This window comes from Chlorocebus sabaeus, chromosome 13 (genome assembly GCF_047675955.1).
Source record: "Chlorocebus sabaeus isolate Y175 chromosome 13, mChlSab1.0.hap1, whole genome shotgun sequence".
In the NCBI taxonomy this organism is placed as follows: Eukaryota; Metazoa; Chordata; class Mammalia; order Primates; family Cercopithecidae; genus Chlorocebus; species Chlorocebus sabaeus.
Window position 1 is genome coordinate 95,881,719 of NC_132916.1, and position 14,479 is coordinate 95,896,197.

General features: G+C 40.6%; 1 pseudogene; it reads left to right on the plus strand.

Moving 5' to 3' along the window:
* LOC140713220 (histone-lysine N-methyltransferase SETMAR-like) overlaps nucleotides 1-11,824 on the plus strand; it is a 59,177-nt pseudogene extending 47,353 nt beyond the window's left edge.
* Nucleotides 11,825-14,479: the final 2,655 nt, after the last annotated feature.

Consider the following 14,479-nt stretch of genomic DNA (forward strand, 5'->3'; position numbering starts at 1 on the left):
CTTTTTCTGATTAGAAGGAAAAATGCCTAAGCTGTTTCTTTGTGCTGTTTTGAATCGGCGTTATCCGATAATCCAAACATCAAAATGTCATGCACAAATTCATTTTCCACAGAAACAGGCAATATAAGCCATCCAAAGGGAGTTGGCAAATTTACTGACAGTGCCTTGCTGATTATATCATTTCTGCATCCGTGAGTTTTTATTTTTTTAAATAAGCAACCATGGGATGGGTGTGTTCAAAACTGTAAATACAAGCAGTGCTATGGAACCTGTGGCCACATATTTACTTAGATTCTGTCTCTAGAAACTCCCAGCCTGACAGTGACTCCCGTTTTCTGGGTTTCTAGGAAAGATGTCGTCTCTTGATTTCATCAAGAATTGCAGCAGATACTTTCAGGAGCTGTGTTTTATAGATGTCCTGCACATCTTCCAACACTTTGTGCACTCATAATGCCTCATAATCCAATTTATTATATTCTCTTTTTGATTTGCTAAACAGGAAGAGAAATCAATGACTTTGTTTCTTAGGGTTTCCATACATGTGACATGGAATGATCCAGCAATGCCCAAGTGTTGGCTCCTGTATTTGTACCTGGTCCTGGCTCAGTGCTGTTTGATATTACTCTATTTCTCTTGGCATTCATTTTTCCACCTTTGGTGTGGGGTGGAGGGGAAGTTAGGAATATCAGAAGAATTCAAGAAATTTTATCACTAGAGGGTTAAAGAGTTCTTCAAAATTATTACTGTTAAATGCAGTATTAATAACAGACTACAGTCATGTAGAACTCACTGTTTCAGGCTTGATTCCTTTGTATTTATTAACTCATCAAATTCCTTCAAGACAGAGAAGGGTTAAGAAATTTGCTGAAATTCATTTATGTAATAAGTGAGGCAGAAATTTAAACACTTGCAGTTTGGCTCTAAACACTATGTGCAAAGTGTAGGATTTAAAAGTTTTAACTTTTAATAAGTAATAATTCACAGGTGGATTATTAGTTTTTAATTCATGGATTTTAAAAATTAAAATGGTATACGTTGAGTTTTGCTTCTATTCTATCCACCTGGTCGGGCCCCCTCCTTACAGTATACCTTTCCAGTACTTTATGCAGTTGCAAACCAAAACAAATACATATTCTTTTCCTCTTCTTTATGACACTATAGGCATCATAATGTGTTCACTATTCTGAGCTTTTCTTCTGAACCATCTATCCTGAATACCTTCTCACAATGTAACAGACAAGGTGTCCTCATTCTTTTTCAGCACCTAGTATTCCATTTTGAGGACATACTGCACTTTATTTAACCACTCCTCTCTTTATGGAAATGGGCTGTTTCTTAGGCTGTTACAAACAATACCATGACACATCACTTGTGCCTGTCATTCTGTAACTGTGCAGAGATTTCTACAGGATAAACTCCCTGTCCTAGGTTAATTGAGTTAAAGGATGAAAGCATTTATAATACTGTATGGAAATTGCTACACTGTCCCCTCTCGGAGCTGTGTCACTTGGGTTCCTCCAGAAATGTCGAAAGTGACTGTTTTCCCACAGTCTCTCTAACAGAGTATATTACTGAATTTTTGGATTTTTGCCAACATGGTAAGTGAGAATGGCTTCTCACTTATCATTTCATTTGCATTTTTAAAAGTATGGGTAAGGTTGAGTGTCTTCTCACTAAGGATCATTTTTATGTGAACTGTCTGTTCATGTCCTTGCTCATGTACCTTTTGGCTGATTGATCTTTTTCATCTCAATTTCTAAGGGTTTACATATTAAGGAAATTAATCATATTTGTATTTTTCTTGGTTTGAATTTGCTTTTTACTTATGTCTTTGTTTTGGACCATAAATGCACTTTTTATTTTGATGTGCTTCAGTGGAGATATACAACTTAATTATGTTATTAATTCTTCATGGTTTAAATAGTTTTTTGACAGCCATCAAGGAAGGTATAAATAGATTTTATTCAATGAAAACATGTTAAGAACTTACTACTGTACATTCTACTTTGTGCTCAGTGTTTGGAACAAAACCGTTCCCCTGGAAAATTTCCTAATGTAGTGGGTGAGACAACTGTCTAAGTAAATAATTCCAGTGTGCCAGTGGTAAGCATTATAATAAACACATGAAAAAGAAAGTTATTTTTAAGCAGCATCTTGAGGGATATTTAGGAGTTAGGTGGGAGAGAAGGAAAAGGTAGGTGAAGTTCTCGTAGCCTAGCTCCTGAGGGAATCCCAGCACTTTGGGAGGCCAGTGCAGGCAGATCACAAGGTCAGGAGATCGAGACCATCCTGGCTTACACAGTAAAACCCCATCTCTACTAAAACTACAAAAAATTAGCCGGGCATGGCAGCGTACACCTGTAGTCCCAGCTACTCAGGAGGCTGAGGCAGGAGAATGGCAGGAACCCGGGAGGCAGAGCTTGCAGTGAGCCGAAATCGCGCCACTGCACTCCAGCCTAGGTGACAGAGACTCTGTCTCAAAAAAAAAAAAAAAAAATTGCCAAACACAGGCAATAATCCCAATTATCTCTTACTTAAATAAGAGGGGATATAGTAGTACTCTTACCTGAAAGAAATTTATTTTATTTGGAATACTGCAAAGGTGAGTAAGCTTATGGTGGCATCAGACTCTCAACATTCACCTAATGTCATTTTGCTTCTGAACATTTGATGTTGTCAGGTAAGAAAAGAAAGGAGTTCAGGGGCTAGTGCATTTATAGTCCTTGATCATGACAACTCTCAACTTATTTCTTTCAGATTAGGCTTAGAGTTTCTGAAGAACTGGAAACTGTGTTTGCAATGCCCCAGTTATTCATTGGTCAGTTCAAATATGAGACACAATTGATGTGCAAGCAAGAAGAGATAGTAGAGTCAGCGACTGATAGGTCTTTCCTACTAAGCTGGGATAAGAGACTGGGACTGGCAGCATTGGTTCAAATGGCAGATACAACTTGTTGCCTATCCACCTTATACTCTTATGTCCCACCAATGAAACTCATGTTTGGTTCAGAAAGGAAAGGAGACCAGCCCAAGTGTGTACTCTGACGAGTCTGGTCTAGTGTAGGCCAATCATGCTGATCTAGCTCCTCTTTTTCAGAAACCGGTTTTTTTCTTTTTGAAGCTCAGGGTGTTATGATCCTGTTATGGCCAATAGTGCACAAGGTGAAGTCTGCTGGAGTATTTCTGAAAGAGCTTTTGCTTTCATAATAAAGCAGACAGATGATGATTCCTGCTTTCACTGCTTCATCTTGCCTTAAATGCAGATGTGATGTGATGTCCAGAACCAGAACAGCCATCTTAGGACCAAGATGACTGAGGAATTTTTGCAGTGAATCAGCCCTGACATCATGTTGCTGACTTAACAGTTGCCTGTGTCCTGACTGCTTGGTATGTGAGGAAAGGAAACATCCCTTCTTTCTTAAGCTGGTTGAGTTTTCTGCCAAGCAGCCAGGCAGTCACTAAGCAGTAGCATGAGGGCTGCTGCTAGCTTTGCTGGCCATATTTCTAGAGATTCAGCTGGTTAAGGAGACAACAAGCCAAAATGGATTTAGCTAATGTATAACTCATATAGACAGCATAAAAGATCAGCATGGTCCCAGAGCTTTGGGAGGCCGAGATGGGCGGGTCACAAGGTCAGGAGATTGAGACCATCCTGGCTAACACGGTGAAACCTCGTCTCTACTAAAAAAATACAAAAAACTAGCTGGGCGAGGTGGCGGGCGCCTATAGTCCCAGCAACTCAGGAGGCTGAGGCAGGAGAATGGCGTAAACCTGGGAAGCGGAGCTTGCAGTGAGCTGAGATCTGGCCACTGCACTCCAGCCTGGGCGACAGAGCGCAATCCATCTCAAAAAAAAAAAGATCAGCATGGTGCCAGCTACCTGCAGCCATTGTTCCGCAGGATGACAACAAGCCAAGGGGGGGGGGATGATGGGGAGCACAAGCAGTGGGTCACTCCTCACCCTGTGACTGAGAAGTCAACAATGCTAGGCTCCAGCCAAGCACTATTATAGTCTGCAACTGTTCCTGAAGAAGGGGGACAGATGGAAAGTCCCATGCTTCACCAGAACCAGGGAAACAGATGGGAAATGACCTTGTGACAACCTCCCACAAGGTGGGGAGGTGAATGGCAACAGCCTTGACAGCACCACACAGAACTGCCATTCATGCCAAGTTCCTGAGAGCATGACAAGGCGTTCGTTCACCAAGACAAGTCGAGCTGCAGCTGAGCCTCACCTCCAGGGCCTGTGTGGAGACCTGCAAGGGTGCCAGGGAGCCATTATCTTACAAATTGCAGATAAAAGCGTTTCTAATTGAGAAAACTCTTATCCCAAGGAGGTATGAGGGAAAGGAACTAAGCTTATGGAAGAACAAAGGTTTTCCAGAGGAATAATACCTTCTCTTTATTTTTTTCTTCTTTTGCTGAAATAGATCCCAGTATCTCATAAGACTGATTACTAGGACACTTCACTGTACACAAAGGCAGTGTTGAAAGCATTTCCAGACATTTCCAAGGGCAGATGCCAAGGTCACGCATGAGTGTGTCTGTGTGTGTAAATGTGTGTGTGCTAAGCGTTCATTAGCAACCAATCTCATAGACCCCAGCACACCGTATCAACATGCTTCCTGCAGCTGCCCTTCAGAAGTGATGTGTACAATTACACATTCAAATTCATCCCCAGCCACCAACACTGATTTCTTTCACTCTTTTTTCCTAAATATATAATGCAGGTTTTTAAATATAAAATTCCAATGTTAACAAGCCTTAAAAGAAACCATTTTATAGCCTTTGCCTTTTCAAGCCTGAAAGAAAAGCTCAAATAACTACAAGTGCAAAGCACAGATAACATTGCTTCTTCATTTATCCCTTCAAACCACAAGATGTGGGAGATATTACTGTTATTTGTGACATTCATGTCATATCACCTTAATGTCTGGAAGTAGAATTTATGATGTTTGTATATGATTCATCCTAGCTACCTACAGGGATAAAAATGAGATGACTTTATTACTGTGGAATAGAACAGATGATCTTAGAGCTGAAGGGAACCTAAAGATCCCACACTCTAAGCCTCTAATTTAATTTTACTAGTGAAGGTAAAGTGATTTACCCAATAGGCTCCTACTATGAACCCAAAACAAAAGCACACATGGAAGTCCCTGGGCTGCCCCTCCACTCCCACCCATGCCCGGTCCTACACCCTAAAGTGTCTGGGAGCATGCATGCCAATATGCTAGCCTGCATAATCATGCTCTTCTATACTAAGCTCTTTATGGTTTTTTTTAGCCCCTTTTAATCATTGTCCTCAAAAGGCGATGCCTGAAAAAAGTCTTTAAGTCTGATTTGCAACCCTGTAAAATTGATCCTGCTGAATAAGCTACTCCTTGTGATCTTTAGAATTTGCTAGGAAGACTTGATTAACTTTCTGAAGTTCCCAAAGAAGGGACAGATTCAGGAACACCAGTTGGGAGAAGTGGAGGAGGTGAGGCAAGAGGATGGAAGCAGGGGATTAGTGAAAGTCTATATACCAAGTAGTGAGCCCCTGCCCAACTCAACCTCCATTCTCTGGTGACCAGCCTTAGCTCTCCAGCTAGGAGAGTGGAAGATGCTCTCTGGATAAACAGATTGAGCAGGAGAACAGACCTACAGATGCCAGTATTTGAGGGTCACTCAACAAAATGGCCATCTCTACCCATAATCCCACAGTGAAGCTAACCAGGAAACAAGGACTAGCCTTGAACACAGAGCTTCACTCCACTCTCAAGGGGCTCACTCTTATGAGTAAGGACTGACAAAGAGGAGCAGATGTCAAGGAAGTCTTCAACAAGCAAGGCAGAGACAAAAAAGGAAAAACTAAAGAGGAACTCAAAGGATTCAGCAACTATACGGCAAGAAAAGTAACAGCCACAAACACTTTATAACCACATTCCTCAGAGGGAGACAAGAATACACCATATCCATAAAACAAGAACTGGTAGGCTCTTGGAAGTTAACATTTGAAAACTGAAATTAGTAGAATTGCTAGGAGATAAATTTAAGGAAATAGACCTGTGAGCAAAACAAACAAAAGCCCCTATAGATTTCTAACAGGAGAACAGAAAAAGAAATAATAAAAAAAATAGAGGATCAAACTGGGAGATAGATTTAATTAAGAATTTCTGAAAGAGAGAAAATGGAAAGGAGGTAATTACTAAAGAAGTAATAAGCAACATTTCCAAGAACTAAAGGATGTTGGTTTTCAAATGCATATGAAAGCCCAGCCCCCCAAATGAGGAAAGGCCAAAACCAAGGGTTTCATGGAGACTGCAGTATGGCTGGTTTTGTCTCCCACTGATTAGTTCTCCCGTTTCCTGCTGGCACTGGACTCTGTTCTAAAATACAGGCCATGTGTCTGGGACTGGAGAACATGTGAATTCTTAGTTAAGCCCAGACTACTGCAACTTCCAACTTCCTTGGAGTTGAACCCTGAGTCAGCTCAGTTGCTGACTAAGGACCTGCTTCAATTCAAATGGGTCCTCTTGCCCCTCCATTTAGCTAGGACCAGACCCGATGATTACCCCATCTGCAGGGTGCTCTGTGTCACTCTGTTCACCAGAGAAGACCCTGGATAAAGCTGCCAGCTTGGTTGGATCCCTTTTATTCTGTGATTTGGAAGGCAGGCCACCCCTCCCATGCATGTTCAATGGCAAAGTTGGTTCCTGATCTCAACTCTGACTGTTCCTAACTTATCCCTTTTCCCTGCTGGCCTCTGTACCCAACGGCTTAGCCTAGAGTGGTTATTTAAATGACATCTCATTATCTTATAGTTGAAATACATGCTGAGTATTGTCTGGGCCATATATTTGAGTCAGGAGACACTATAGGCCTTCAACTATATGATCTTAATAAACGAATTAATGAATGAATGGATTAACAAGATTACATTCCTGTAGAATTTGTTGGCATAAAATATTTTAATGAGTTTCTAACTAAACACATAAGCCAGATCACCCAAATGAGGTCATTTGAGTAAGAGAAGAGAGAAACCAGGAAAGCAGCACAAAAGAAGCCGACAATGCTCCCAGCCTTACCTTCTGCAGGTATTTACTGAGGCCCACCATAGGTCAGGCACTGCCATAAGCACTGAGGGTGCAATAGAGTGTAAGATAAGGCCCTTCTCTTGTGGAGCTCATCTTCCAATAGGGCAGACAATAAACAATGAATACATTTTGCTCACCTGTTTTATTTCAGAGTTTGACTGTTTGCCAGACAGTGCTCCCAGGGCTTTCAATAGTAACTCATTTAATTCTCACAATCTTATGAGATAGGCACTATTAACATTCCTATTTTTCGGAAGAAGAAACGGAGGAGCAGAAAAACTAAGTACCTTATCCAAGGTCTTCCTCCTCCCGACCCCGCCCCCCAGCTGTCAAGTCACAGAAGCAGGTCGCACATGCAGGCCGCCAGCTTCAGGTCGTAGGCCTTACCAGCTGCCAGGCTGCTGGCCTCGGGCAGGAATAGGCTTTGTGGAGACAGCAGAGTGAGGGGCTAGAACGCCATGGGGTGCCTGTGCCGCTTTAGATAAGAAGGTCAGAGGGTGTCTATCTCAAAAGAAGGCATGCCTGTGCCCCTCTGTGTGCTTTGGAGCTCAAAGGAATCTGCAAAATCAAGGACAGTGAACCTTTCCCCCTTCCCATCCTCACGATTAATTTAAAAAGAAATCGGAAGTTTCTTGTTTAGCAAATGATGTCTAACTTCTGAAATTATTGGCAGGGTCGCAGTTGCCAGGAGTGGCATCCACAATTGCCTCCAGGAGCAGCTGCCATGGCTTCTTGGGAATATGTTTATTTCCTCTGATGACTATGAGTTAGATTCTGTAGGTGACACAATTCTCACCCATTTCAGCTACATGATACACTTCTTTACTTTTCTTTAAAGGTGTTAGTTTATTACTCCGTGACTGTTTCTGTCCTCATATTTATCCTCTCTATTTGGAATTTTTTTATGATTGCTCTAAAACATCACATCTGCAGGAAACCAGTCTCTATATTTCATCTCTTTGGGTTCTTATCATGCTGACCAGTGTCTAAATTTTATTTACATCACTTGGTAACAAAATGGCAGAACTAAAGTGCCGAACCTTTCTTCAGCCATAGTGTGCTTTCTGCAATTGGAAGACCCTTAGAAATGCACTGTTACAGCAAATATGATGAAGGCTTTCCTGGAAATGGCATGAGCAGAGTGGTAGAAGCTAGCATCCTTATGTAAACTGATTTATTCACTGTTAAATGCCATAAATTTTCATTAGGTGATCAATAGAAATGACATGATTGTTCAGATGCTCAGCCCTGATATTTAAATTCTTTCTCCTTAATCTTAATGAAGGCATATATCACAGCAGTGGAGTGGGGTGACATTTAAGACACTCATACCATGTGCTTAGATATGGATCATTCAGAGGTTAGGCTTCAGGCTAGCCACGATCCTGACATGTTCTGTATAGCAATCGTGGTAATTACAAAACTTACAATAATAAGAATAACAAATGATATCTTGGTTTTTAGACTGCACCTTGAGCTTCTTCTCAGCCTTGCATTACATAATTGATAGTGGGGAGGAGCTTCTATTACATGTCAGGCCCTGAACACAAGGAGTGGGAGAGAGGGTAAGGGGCTTTTGGGAAGATGAAAATTGCAAGGAGGCAGCTGGAAATAGAATCTAAGTTTATTAATCAAGGTTCAGCAGAGAAACAGAAACCATTGATTTACTTTAAGTAATTAGCTCACGTGATTATGGAGGTTGGCACGTCCAAAATATGCATGGTAGGCTGGAAGACTTGAGACCCAGGGAAGAGATGATGTTGCAGTTTCAGTCTGAAGACAGTCAGGAGGCAGAATTCCCTCTTCCTCTGGGGACTTCAGTGTTTTCTCCTAAGGCCTTCAGTGGATTGAATGAACCTTACCCACATTGTGGAGCATAACCTGCTTTATTCAAAGTCTACTGATTTAAATGGTAATCTCATGTAAAAAAAAAAAAAAAAAAAAACCTTCACAAAAACATTCAGACTGCTGATTGACCAAATACCGGGGTACTGTGGCCTAGCCAAGTTGACACATAAAATTAATCATCACATTAAGGGTCAAATTGAAATCATCCAGTCCCATTTTATAAACCAAGCAAAAATCCCTATTACTCAGAAATTCATCCAGTCTCTGCTTGAACACCTCTCAGAATAGAACTCTCAACATTTTTTAAATTATGCACTTTTATACTGAAAGAGAATCAGACCGACCAAAAATCTGTAAGATTATTAAAATTGACATTCATACAGCTTTTACCTAGATTCACCCACATTTACACATATTCCCTCTCCTCATATATATTTAAGTATGTATATATATAATTTCTGTTTTTCTTCATATATATTGCTGAGCTGTAAACAAGTCCAAGCTTATACCACTTGCTGCAAAATACCCAATAAGTTGAGAGACAAGGTGTTGGGGAAAGGAAGGTAACTTTATTTTGGACAGCCAGTAAACCAAGAATATAATGTACTGGTGTCTTGAAGAACCATCTTTAGTTAATAGAATTTTAGGCCGCATTTATGTTAGGGGAAGGCGAAAAGGGAGAAGGTTGAGATCAAGAGGTGATCAATGATCACAGACATGGGTGGCAACAAGGGTCTCAGGGAGGGTTGTGAAACTGCATTTGGTCAGGTCACAATGCTCCTACAAATCTTTAACATAACATGGTTACTTGTGTGTACACCATCCTTATCTCCTCAGGGATTTGTTTTGGGAAGGGACTATTATCCTTGCTTTAAAGGTAAACTGTAAATTCCTCCCATAATTAGTTTGGCCTATGTGCAGAAATAATCAAAAGCAGTTAACCTAAATGATACCATTGTGCAGGGTGCTGGGGGCGCTGGTGCGGTTAGGAGCCAAGTGGAACTAGTCATGCTAGACCTCCTTTCACTACTACAATTTCCACACTGTCGAAGGTCATTCCACAGTCTTGTGGAATTGGGGACAAAGGAATTTTGTCTCTCATCTGCCTATTTCTTGCTGGACAAGGTTAATGAGGAACAAGGTTGATGAGGGGCGCCTGTAGAATAAAATCATTTGACCTGCCTAAGGAAATATTCCTCAGTGCTTCTTTTAGGAACAACGATCATGGGCATCTTCTTTCTTGCTTTGATAGTTTTAGTCAAACTCATGCAACCTTTGGTTACACAATACATAGTAAGTTTTACTATTCTGTAGGCCACCATGACAAAAGAAGAATAGTAAGGCCCAATTTAAGAATGCTTTCCAGTATTAACTGAATTCCACTAGGAATCCCAGAGAATAGGTCTATAAACAAGTCCCCAAAAGTGCCCAGATTAATTCTGCTTTGGTGTTCTAAGGTTTGTTGAAGTCAGGTAGCCTGTTGTATAATTTTATTAATATGGGTCTCTACTTTAGAGAAGGAATTAATGTAAGTGCAATAGGTGGCTTAACCAAGGGAAGTCATTTGGTCAATAGAAATTACACTTGTAGGCTTGTGGGTCTTTATTATTTCTTTGCACATAATGTGTAATGCAGTGCTGAGTAAGAAAGAAGCATGGACCTCTGGGTACGAAGTTATCAATCAGACTCTGTAGGTGATTGGAGAAACAGGCTTCAGGTTGGTGCAAGAGTAATTGCAGTTTTTGCATTGTTGAAATTTGCCGTTTGATATTGGAATACATTTTTAAATAAATGTGGTTATGTTATTCATCATTTGAATGCACATTTCTCGCTTTTTTTTGTTAATGACTTATTACTTACTATTTGTTTTATATTTATTTTAGATGATGGAAATGAAGTCAGACAAAAAGCAAATTCGAGTGATTTTCTTATTCAAGTTCAAAATGGGTCATAAAGCAGTGGAGACAACTCTCAACATCAGCACGCATTTCGCCCAGGATTTGCTAACGAATGTACAGGGCAGTGGTGCTTCAAGAAGTTTTGTAAAGGAGACAAGAGCCTTGAAGATGAGAAGCATAGTGGCCAGCCATCAGAAATTGAGAATGACCAATTGAGAACAATCATCAAAACTGATCCTCTTACAATTACACTTTGGGAAGTTGCTGAAGAACTCAACGTTGACCTTTCTATGGTCATTTGGCATTTAAAGCAAATTAGAAAGCTGAGAAAGTTCAATAAGTGGATGCCTCATGAGCTGAGTGAAAATTTTAAAAACTGTCATTTTGAATTGTCATCTTCTCTTATTCCAAGCAACAACAATGAACCATTTCTCAGTTGGATTGTGATGTGCTATGATTAGTGGATTTTATACAACACCCGGTGACGAACAGCTCAGTGGTTGGACCGAGAAGCAGCTCCAAAGTACTTCCCAAAGCCAAGCTTGCACCAGAAAATGGTCATGGTCACTGGTGGTCTGCTGCCGGTCTGATCGACTACAAATTTCTGAATCCTAGAAAAACCATTGCATCTGAGAAGTATGTGCAGCAAACTGATGAGATGCACCAAAAACTGAAAAACCTGCAGCTGGCATTGGTCAACAGAAAGGACCCAATTCTTCTCCATGACAATGCCTGACTGCAGGTCACATAAACAGTGCTTCGAAAGTTAAACAAATTGGGCTATGAAGTTTTGCCTCATCTGCCATATTCACCTGACCTCTTGTCAACTAACTACTACTTCTTCAAGCATCTTGACAACTTCCACAACCAGTAGGATGTAGAAAATGCTTTCCAAGAGTTCACTGAATCCTTAAGCATGGATTTTTACACTACAGGAATAAGCAAACTTATTTCTCATTGGCAAAAATGTGTTGATCGTAATGGTTCCTATTTTGATTAATAAAGATATATTTGAACCTAGTTATAATGATTTAAAATTCATGGTCTGAAACCACAGTTGCACCAATCTAAGTAAAAAATAGAAATGTCTTCATAATTATCAGCATCCATTTTTGTCTGGGTTTACTGATTATATTTGCTTCTGCTAGAAATTTCAAGGTGTCAGGGTTTGGCACAAAGGTTATAAGACTATAAATCCAGACAAAAACAGAGTAATATTTCTTTGTATAATTTTTTGACAAATAAGACTAATAAGACCCACTTGACCTACAGGGCTGCACCTGGCTTGTGCTCTGGCCTGGATCCTGTGCTCACTGTAGCATTCGTGCTCAGCCCATAACTGGGCTGGGCATGCTGCGAGCTGCCTCTGCCTTGAGTGCCAGCATCTGGACAGGGGGAAAGTGGTGGAGCATGAACAGGGATGCCAGCAACCCCAAAGTCCTAAAGGAGATGTTACAGCATGCTAACAGCTCTTTCAGTCTCCCTGTCCACAGCCTGATGAATGGGGGCATGTTAACAGCTCTTTCAGTCCCATTGCTCCACTCCAGCCTATAGCTCCAGAGCTGGCCCAGACCACTGCTGCTTTCTGTCACATGGGGCCACTACCTGGCACTAGCAGAGGCTGGGAGGGCTATATCACTAGAGCCTTTTTCATATCTGCATTTGGCAGGTCCCAAGTTCTTGTCCCATGTCCAAGAAGAATGAGGTTACACCAACAGCCACAGGGTGAGCAGGGTGGAGAATTTTACTGAGTGAGAGCCCTAAACAGAGAGGGGACCTGGAGATGGCAACCCCCTCTGTGAAGTCAGGTAGCTCCCCTGCCCAATGGCAGGCAGTCCCAAAGTGTGGCTGAGTTCAGGGATTTTATGAGCTCAGAATGGGAGATTGCAGGCTGATTGGTTTGTGAGTATGCAAAAAAGGCTAAAACAAAGGCATCACTTGAAGGTGGGCATGACAGTATTAAAAACCAATTAGGTAAGGATAGGTATATATAAAATAGGTGAAGAGTGGGGGTCAATCAGACAAAAGTGTTCCAAATGGGAAGAGAGGTTTTCAGTCTGGTTCCTGGATTCTGAGACTTGTAGCTTGGCTTTCAGGTTTTAAACTGTCTTTGGTTTGAAGGTGGGGTTTCACCAGGGATCCACCCCTATCTTCCTAGGGATTTGTCTACCTCCTGCCACTATCAATATGTTTTTCTCTCTCTTTAAATGATACACATTCACATATTTGGGTTTAGCTTTCATGTTTACCCCAAGTTTTATTTTCCCCAGGCTAAACATCTCCAGATTCATTCAATACATATAAATAGAGTGGCTATAATGTGCAAGTCATGTGACTGGTACTAGAGGACAGAAATATAAATAAGACATTGTCACTGCTCTGAAGAGATAACAGTTTTGGGGCCTAGTCAGGTAAGGCATAACTGAAAAGCAAGCTCTTTTTGCAATGATGCAAGGCAGATGCTGTAGGGCACAGGGAACAAAAATGACTGATTCACCTTAGAGACTGGGGGTGAGAATCAGGGAGAACTTGACCAAGCAGGTGGTATTTTCACAGGGCCTTTAAGGATGACAAAACATAGAAATGGTGCCAAAATTCCAGGTTGAGGGAACCGCATGAACCAAGAAGCTTCAAAGTTTGCAAACTCATGGAAGACATACTTTTTTCAAGCCACCAAACTTCCTAATGGCCTTCCCTGATCCCAAAACCATTTGTCTTTGTCCCTTTAAAAATGTACTACTGCCAATTGAATGCAAAACGCCAGAGCCAGAGGTTCTCCTTTATTAATTTGATGTGAGAAAAAAAATCAGTGTACCATTTCCTCTTCAGTACAAGTGTGCTTCCTTTTGGTTAGTGTAGCTGGCTTCTTAGCACTGGGGGCAAAACCCTAATATTTCTTCAACAAAATGTAAAAATATTCACATTAAATGTAATGAATAAGGATGATAAAGAGTTTCATGTCTATTCAGATCAGATGTTAAAAAGAAAATAATTTATTATTTAGAGCTTTATGGATTTTGAAATTGTAATAAAGGATTACAAAAGTTTCTGCAAGTGGTTTTTACATAAATATCTCTAGTCTTAAAACTATCCTAAAGCTGAATAATAAGTTGGTATGAAGGTTTTAGAATTTTAGACTAAAAAAAAATGTATCTGTGCAATTGTATGTAGGCAAAATTCATTTGAGTTGAAGATACAGTGAGAGAAATTTCTCAAAAAAATCTCATTGAAGAAGATGGTGTTGGGTTGCTTTTTGTCATGCTAATAGAACTTTGTAAATCTATGATAGGGTAAAAAGATACATGTGTATGCTTAATGAATCATCGTATAATTGAAAAACTCAATTTTATCCCAGAGACAGTGCCTGGTTCAAGAGTATTCAGTAGGTACTTGTAAGTGAAAGGAATAAAAATATTAAAAACCCCAGAGGGCTTTTATGAACTGAATGTTTGTGTCTGTTACAGTAGGTAGCTAGTCAGACATGAGTAGGGCAAGGGAGGGCCACCCCACCATCAGGAATGTCAGGTAACCATCACATGATGGTTAGACAGTTATTAAGCTGTCTGTCTAAAATAATAATTGATCACAGCCGTTGCCAGGGAAAGGCAGTCTCCCAATAGATAGAAAAAAAGCTGAAACTGAGGATCATCAACTT